General features: G+C 40.4%; 1 non-coding gene across 1 annotated transcript; it reads left to right on the plus strand.

Moving 5' to 3' along the window:
- Nucleotides 1-4,408: 4,408 nt before the first annotated feature.
- Trnas-cga lies at nt 4,409-4,483 on the plus strand. The gene has a single exon. It is a non-coding gene; the product is annotated as a tRNA-Ser (tRNA).
- The last annotated feature ends 4,620 nt before the right edge of the window (nt 4,484-9,103 follow it).

Genomic DNA, 9,103 nt, shown 5'->3' on the forward strand with positions numbered 1-9,103 from the left:
AATAGAAATCCACCGACTAGAACGCTGTCAACCACCTGCAAAGCGGGCTGAAAGTCCCACTGAACGCCGCAACCACCTATGGCCTGTGTGACTCTCAGCCCTCCGAGTAGACAGTCACAGTCTCTCGTAGGTGACCAAGCAGATTACGAAAAGGCGCGCCACACCGCCACATCTGCACAGCGAGCGTGGGCTCATATTCAGCGCCACAGATAAGGCAGATGCACTTGCAAATTCCTTTGAAATACAGTTTCGCGTTGCAGAGGCGCAGGACGGAGACCATGGAACCATCGTTGGATGTCAACTAGCTGCATTTCTTGCAGCTGTCGATGACGACGATATAAACACGCCACTCTTCACGCCTGAAGACGTGAGTCGAGTGATTAGGTCTCTACCCAACAAAAGAGCCTCCAGCCACGACCAGTTCAACTAGGAGTTAGTTAAACACCTCCCGTCCCCGGCAGTAACCCGTATCGCGGATATCTTTAATGAGATTACGTGTCGACAAATGTTTCCAAGGTGTCAGAAACATGCAGAAGTCGTGGTCGCTAAACCAGGTAAAGACCTTGTCTCAGCAAAATTTATGAAAGCCTGCTACTCATCATCCTTCTAGATTTTGTCAGAAGAGAGCAAATCCTGCTCAATTTCCAATTTAGTTTCTGGCAGGAACTCTCCACCCCACAGCAAATCGTGAGGGTTCTTGAAGCTGCAACAGGGACCTTAAACCGCAAAAGCTGGTGCTGCGTAGTTGTACTTCCCATAGCCAAAGCCTTTGACTCTATACAGGTGCCCTTTACCCCAGACAAACTGTACGCTCTTGGGTTCCCAAGGCGAAATTCAAGCTAATCGCGAGCTACATCTCAATAAGGACTTTGTTAGAGTTCAGTCAGCACTTTCCTCCAAGAGATGCATAAAGGCAGCAGTACCCCAGGGGTGAGTGGTAGGTAGGTCCTGTCCTGTACAACCTGTACAGTATGGACCTCTCCAGTGCGCCGTCGTACGTACTGCTCAACATGCCGATGACACCACATTATCCGCGCATAAACCCAATAGGGATTGGGTTACAAGAAGGCTGGGCCTGAAAATGGGTCCAAAGAGAGGCCCTCATCCTTACGGCCTGCTGTCTTCATCGTCACCCAACATTGTTTCGTCTCAACACATGTCCTTGAGGATTGTTTGCTTGGGGGCTTGACCCATAGACTAGGGAACTTTAACACGAAAAAATTTGTCCACTCCCCCCCCCCCCCCATCCTCTCCACACACACACACACACACACACACACACACACACACACACACACACACATGTTAAAGGTCACTTGTCTAGGGGTCCAGACCTGCCAAGCCTTTCTATGGTCTCCACTCATCTGTACTTTTCATTTCCACTGCCTCCTCTCTGCTCTCTTCTTGCTCCCACTGTTTCTATCTCCACCCACCTCTGTTTCTCTTTTACTGGAACTGTCTCTCACTGACCATCAGTAGCTTCCCTTTTCTTTGGATCCCACTGCAGTTGCCTTCATCCATCTTGGTTTCTCTTTCACTGCAACTTTTTCTGTCCCACCATTACTGCCTCCTCTCTGTTTCTCAACAACTGGCACTGTCTACTCTCTCTTCCACCTTCGTTGCCTCTCTATTATTGTCTTTCCGCATAAAGTGCGAATATGTTCACAGGCCAAAATTTTAGTGAGCAAGGTGGAATGACTGAGGCAGCTGGTTCCCCATTTTCCAGAGCTTTTTTTTAAGAGGAACATGTTCGCCTTTTTTGTGCTCTGGCAAGAGAATTTTTCCACTGGTTTCTTTCATTTCTGAGCTACAGCAGGGTGTACTGCTTATATAAAATGAATAGTGTAGGTCAGTAGAGGTTTGGCAGTTCATTTATATACTTCGACACAGTTGTATACTTTGAGATGAATAAACAACCAATAAGTACACATAACAGAAGGTTTTTCTCAAAATCTTAGATTTTACATTTTTCGCAATTCATCGACAATGCCCTGCTTATTATTTGTATTTTAAATGAGTAAAAAGTTAGAAATATTTTTCAAATTTGCCGTCTTTCCAGTTTTACATAATTGACAATCATTTTAAATTCTTTTCAGGCATGTTAAAAATGGGATGAAACTTGTCTTGTCACTGTAGTACTACTTTGCATAATCGGCACTTTAGGCGTACATGAATATGCTCAGAGACAGTTTTTTTTGTTTTTGTTTTTTTTTCCACCAATAAAACATTGACGTGCTAACTAGAAACATAGTTTGATGACCTCAGAACACTTGTCACACCAACCGATTTGCTCAAGTTTCTCTAGGCTGGAGGAAGTTTTTAATATTTAAATTGTCACCCTATACTGTAAAATAGCCACAGTGTGCGTGATAGATATACAAATGAACGCTTGGCCAAGCGTTATCCAAAACACTTTACTCCTAATTTGTGATCAATAGAATCTGAGATATGACCCCTGAAAAACAGCATTTTCGTGTGCGGCTTTTTTTGCATATATTGGTACTGTACACAGTCATGTACAGAGTGATTAGATGTACTTACATGTTTGATTGTCTGAGAAATATTAAAATTACTCAGTTGGTGAGAGAATTCTGAAAATTATAGTTATTATTTTAGATGGTGAATTAACCTTTCACATAGCTACTATTGTCGTTCTATGTATCAAATTTCTTCAAGGAGCTTTTGTTTGAAAAGTTGATGCGTAAAAAAGTAGGGCTTTCAGTCTTCAATGGTGTGTTATAAGATTTACTATTTATAACAAATAAATATCTGACGCTATAAAAATCAAAAATAAATATAATTTCACACTCTCTCTTGTAAAACGGGACTTTGTATGTTATTTTTTTAGTGGATTGTCTTCATATCATTGTATGTATTGTAATTACAAAAATTGTGTTTTTTTTCTGTTCCATGCACTGGAAAAAATTGGAGGAGGAAAGAAATAAAAATAAGGAAAATGAGATGATATGTCACAGTCAAGGACATCGCCTTTCGAGCAGCTGCCAAGTCAGAAAATAGATATCTTACTTATTTCTGTGAGCTATCTCACTCGAACCAAGCGTTGTTACACAAACTTTTAGAATTCAGCTTGTAGTTGTATGCAGTTTCGTTATTATTGTTGAAATAGACCTTTTTATTTTTGGTGGAGGAAGTTGTGCACCATGTAATTACAATTAGGAAGTGTTATTAGAGTGTCTGTAGTTTGGAAGGAATACTAGAGCTTAATCGTTGAGATAACAAGCCAATATATTTACATTACAATTACTTATCAATTGTTTTGATAGTGATTTTTGGTTATTCTTCGACAGTTATGGTAAAAATTGCCAAACAAACAAACAAACATGGACGTAGCAGGTGAAAGCAATGTTGCGACAGTTACAGAAAATACTGAACCTACTTCTCAATGCAGTCAACGCACTGAGCCATTACAAAATCATTCCAAAAAACGGAAGTATTAGCTGGAACAACGTCTGGAACGAATTAAAGTATCAGTAGAAAGAGAACAGTTAGCAACCAGATTTGGAAATTGGACATCTTTATTTCCTTGGCAGCCACTAAAGTTCACGGCGCAACTAATCAAGTATCAAATGAACACAGTGGTTCAGCAGACACAGTACAAAAAGAATTGCACAAGAGGAAAGAACAAACAGAGGAAAAGTTCTTGTAATGGCAAGATGCCATTAGCGAACTAATCTATGTAGTAAATAGAGAGTTACCTTTAGTTAGAGAGGCTGTCAATGACACTCGGTCAGTTGCACATGAACCTAAGAAGATGCAAGTACTGGTTCCATTGACAGATCAGACTAAGCGAGAGCTCTGTGATCTGGCTGCTCGTATGTGGATAAAAAACACATCCTATTGTACTTATTCATGCATTCTGGGCTATTGAGGCATCAAAATACTCTCAGTCCTATGACAAATTGGAAAGACAGTTTCTGTCCAAATATCGGTTGAATAGTGTTCAAGAATGCCTCAGGAAAAAGGTGTTTGGCTCATCCCAGTACTGCATCTTACTGATACATTTTGTAAAATTTTGTCTCGGGCCTTCGTGTCAGAAGTTGAAGGCTTTTGGACCAATGTCACATCATGACATCCTGCAAATCTTAAAATAAAATAGGTTTTTTTTATGTATGACAGTAGTTGATCCACGTATCAGTCCAACATAGAAGAATTTGTGTTGGTCCTTGATTCAGTCTATCCCTTTATGTTGGCCATTGATTCATTCTATCTGATAAACAAGGATGCTAAGTTGAGAAAAACAAACTAACTGGTTCCAGAATGACATTTTCCCTCTGCAGTGGAGTGTGCACTGATATGAAATTTCCTGGCAGATTAAAACTGTGTGCCGGACCGAGATTCGAACTCGGTACTGGTGGAATTAAAGCTGTGAGGACAGGTCGTGAGTCGTGCTTGGGTAGCTCAGTTGGTAGAGCACTTGCCCTCGAAAGGCAATGGTCCTGAGTTCGAGTCTCGGTCCGACACACAGTTTTAATCAGCCAGGAAGTTTCAAACTAACTAATTGTTGCTGACACAAGCAATGCTCATGGACGTAACATATCCAGTGACTGTTTTGTGGGCCACAATGAGCATTAACCGAAAGCTCGTGGTGAGTAACAAGCGAGTGGTTATGGGAACAATTGTAGCAACAACTACAGTTAACAAAAACGACAAGAATGTTAGTATAACACTGGTTATATGCTTATGAACACTGAAACAATAACCATATCGAAAGGCAAAATAAAAATAATCAGGACTGGGGGAACCAGTTGCCACTAATCACAGAAGTCATCAACAGTAATAATCATTGAAGATGCTACTGCATATAGACTCGAAATGTTGGTAATGCAATGGAGCAGGGGCTGTGTTGGAAATGTAAATGTGTTCTGTTATGATATTAGGCAGGAGCTATGCTCTGATGTACGTAACTGCATTGCTGAGTATTTGACTGTTTCACAGTCAGCAATCAGTGTGGGAGCAGTGAACTTGTATGTTACGGTAATATCAGACACAGTCTCCGTTACGAATGTCGTGTCAAGCTTTCAGTGGATGCAGCGAAAACTGGTTATAACTATGGGAAATATTACTGGGGCATCAAGGCAAATGGCTCACTAGTGAGACACAGAGAGTAAATAGACACCAGCCTGAAGCCACCATTGCACAAGTGAGTGCGTGGAACTGAAAGTTAAAGAGTCAAGCTTTTTAACCAGAAGTCAATGCAATGAACTGTCGTTTGGGGGGACCTCATTATTGATGACCTAGCATGTTAGGAAATAATACTCTTTGGCAGCAAGCTTAGCCTCCCACAGGGGAAATATCGTTGATTCGTATAGTTTGTTGTGAAGAATGTTACCTCGCCCATGTTTCGTCATGTTGTTGTTGTTGTGGTCTTCAGTCCTGAGACTGGTTTGATGCAGTTCTCCATGGTACTCTATCCTGTGCAAGCTTCTTCATCTCCCAGTACCTACTGCAACCTACATCCTTCTGAATCTGCTTAGTGCATTCATCTCTTGGTCTCCCTCTACGATTTTTACCCTCCATGCTGCCCTCCAGTACTAAATTGGTTGGTAGGACATGTTCTGAGGCATCAAGGCGTCACCAATCACTTCTTCTAGTCAAGTTGTCCCACAAACTCCTCTTCTCCCCAATTCTATTCAATACCTCCACATTAAATGGCTCTGAGCACTATGCGACTTAACTTCTGCGGTCATCAGTCGCCTAGAACTTAGAACTAATTAAACCTAACTAACATAAGGACATCACACACATCCATGCCCGAGGCAGGATTCGAACCTGCGACCGTAGCGGTCATGCGGTTCCAGACTGTAGTGCCTAGTACTGCACGGCGACATCGGCCGGCACCTCCACATTAGTTATGTGATCTACCCATCTAATCTTCAGCACTCTTCTGTAGCACCACATTTCGAATGCTTCTATTCTATTCTATTCTTGTCCAAACTATTTATCGTCCATGTTTCACTTCCATACATGGCTACACTCCATATACAAATACTTTCAGAAATGATTTGCTGACACTTAAATCAATACTTGATGTTAACAAATTTATCTTCTTCAGAAACGCTTTCCTTGCCATTGCCAGTCTACATTTTATATCCTCTCTACTTCGACCATCATCAGTTATTTTGCTCCCCAAATAGCAAAACTCCTGTACTACTTTAAGTGTCTCATTTCCTAATCTAATTCCCTCAGCATCACCCAACTTAATTTGACTACATTCCACTATACTCGTTTTGCTTTTGTTGATGCTCATCTTATATCCTCCTTTCAAGACACTGTCCATTCCATTCAACTGCTCTTCCAAGTCCTTTGCTGTGTCTGAGGTTCGCTGATGACATTGTAATTCTGTCAAAGTTTTTATTTCTTCTCCATGGGTTTTAATACCTACTCCGAACTTTTCTTTTGTTTCCTTTACTGCTTGCTCAATATACAGATTGACCAGCAGTGGGGAGAGGCTACAACCCTATCTCACTCCCTTCCCAACCACTCCTTCCCTTTCATGTCCCTCGACTCTTGTAACTGCCATCTGCTTTCTGTACAAATTGTAAATAGTCTTTCGCTCCCTGTATTTTACCCCTGCCACCTTCAGAATTTGAAAGAGAGCATTCCAGTCAACATTGTCAACTTTCTCTAAGTCTACAAATGCTAGAAATGTAGGTTTGCCTTTCCTTAATCTTTCTTCTAAGATAAGTCATAGGATCAGAATTGCCTCACGTGTTCCAAGATTTCTTCGGAATCCAAACTGATCTTCCCTGAGGTCGGCTTCTACCAGTTTTTCCATTCGTCTGTAAAGAATTCTCATTAGTATTTTGCAGCTGTGACTTATTAAACTGATAGTTCGGTAATTTTCACATCTGTCAACACCTGCTTTCTTTGGGATTGGAATTATTATATTCTTATTGAATTCTGAGGGAATTGCACCTGTCTCATACATCTTGCTCACCAGATGGTAGACTTTTGTCAGGACTGGCTCTACCAAGGCTGTCAGTAGTTCTAATAGAATGTTGTCTACTCCCGGGGCCTTGTTTCGACTTAGGTCTTTCAGTGCTCTGTCAAACTCTTCACACAGTATCATATCTCCCATTTCATCTTCATCTACCTCCACTTCCATTTCCATAATATTGTCCTCAAGAACATCGCCCCTGTATAGACCCTCTATGTATTCCTTCCACCTTTCTGTTTTCCCTTTTTTGCTTAGAACTGGGTTTCCATCTGAGCTCTTGATATTCATGCAAGTGGTTATCTTTTCTCCAAAGGTCTCTCTAATTTTCCTGTAGGCTGTATCTATCCTACCCTTCATGAGATAAGCCTCTACATCCTTTCTTCATATCTTTGTATTTAGTAATAGTGTGTGTTAATTTCTTTTACTGGTGTTCCACTTCTTCCTGCAAGCATTTCCAGCTGGAATTCCTACAGATTTATTATTTAAGGATACAGATGTGTGCAAGGAGAAAGCTGGAGCAATAAATGGTTGTTAATACCACCTAAATGCCCTGCCACATAAAGCATTCTGCCACAATTAATTTTCTATTCCACAGTCAAAAAGACCTGTGTGGACGAAGAAAGTAGAAAAATACTTGAATGGTACATATTAGACTCATCAGACAACCCATGTGGTAGTCTCCTCCTTGCACTAGCAAAACCTGGTGGAAATGTCAGATTAGTCTTTGATGCAAGAGCTATTAATCAGGTTATTGTCCCTGTATGAATGAGACTGTAAAAGATAGGTAAATTAATCCAAAATTCTCTGAGTACAATAGCTAATGTATACTAATCTCAATTCTTCATATTGGCAGAATCCCCTGGCAATGGAATTGTGTAAATTGATAACTTCTCCAGGCATGTATAAAAGCTGTATATTTAAAATGTTGGCTTTTTGTTGAAAGGTGAGCTCAGATATACTCACAACAGCACTTGACTTCTTCCTAGGATTTAAGGTCCTAGCCCACTTGACATTGTTTATGGTGATTTGCTGATAATACCACAAACATGGTCAGATCCTACTGATTCGATAAAGGACATTTTAAAGAAATCATGGCTGGCTGGATTTACTGCCAAGCTGTGGCAATCAAAGATCGGACATGAACAGATTAGCTTCCTTGGTCATTTTATTACATCACATGGTATACTTTGTCATCTGAGGAAGCAGTTAAAAGGTTTCATCGGTCTTGCATCTTTCTACCAGGATATGCATTCCAGATGAGCTACTGACTTCAGAACGGCTTTTAAAGTTATTAAGAAAAAATGTGCAATGCCAGTGGTCACAGTATTGCTAATTGGTATTAGAAAATGTCAGATAAGCATTACCGAATTCTAAGGTGTTATATCATGGAGACATGTCAGATTCTTAATACTGACTGATATTTCATGCATTGGCTTGTGCACATGTTTCTTCCAAGTAAGGGATGTAGATGGAATTTACATAGAGTCTGCGCAACTGCTTTTGCAAACTGGATTCTGTGTGACTGTGAGACAGCTTATTTTACCACCGAATTGGAGTCAGTCGTTTGGGCATTCAGGCAGTTCCATTATTACGTGGCTGGAAACCACATGAAAGTGTGTTTTGACCATCAGGCATTAAGTTTTTTGCTACATTGCAAACTGTTGCATGCACAACTTGCTAGATGGTCTTTAACACTTCAGGAGTATGATTTTGAGATCATTCATATCAAGAAAAAGGATAGTATTGGGGCAGGTGCCTTGTCACGACTTCCCGAAGGATTGCATGAAATTCTGTGTGTGAACAAGAAATCTTTAAATTTTAGGGTATTATTCATGAAGGATGAATTTCATAGGAAATTTCTGGGTCTATGCAGAAATATGTCAGACTTGCAAGATACAGGGAGTTGGTGGAACAATCAAAAGCAACAAATGCAGCAAAATTAGAGTTAAACACTCTACACTAATTTTTATTCAATCTCTGTGCCTCTGAAAACCTGTTAGTACAACCAAAATTGCAGTCATTTAGTGTCTCTGAAGTGTATTAATCACAATGTTTTATAATATATATTTTCAAATGAAGTCACACTCACTCAGCTGCAGCATCATCTACTAATAAACAATATAGAAAATATGTCAGTGACAGTAT

The sequence above is a fragment of the Schistocerca piceifrons genome, chromosome 8 (assembly GCF_021461385.2).
Source record: "Schistocerca piceifrons isolate TAMUIC-IGC-003096 chromosome 8, iqSchPice1.1, whole genome shotgun sequence".
NCBI lineage: Eukaryota > Metazoa > Arthropoda > Insecta > Orthoptera > Acrididae > Schistocerca > Schistocerca piceifrons.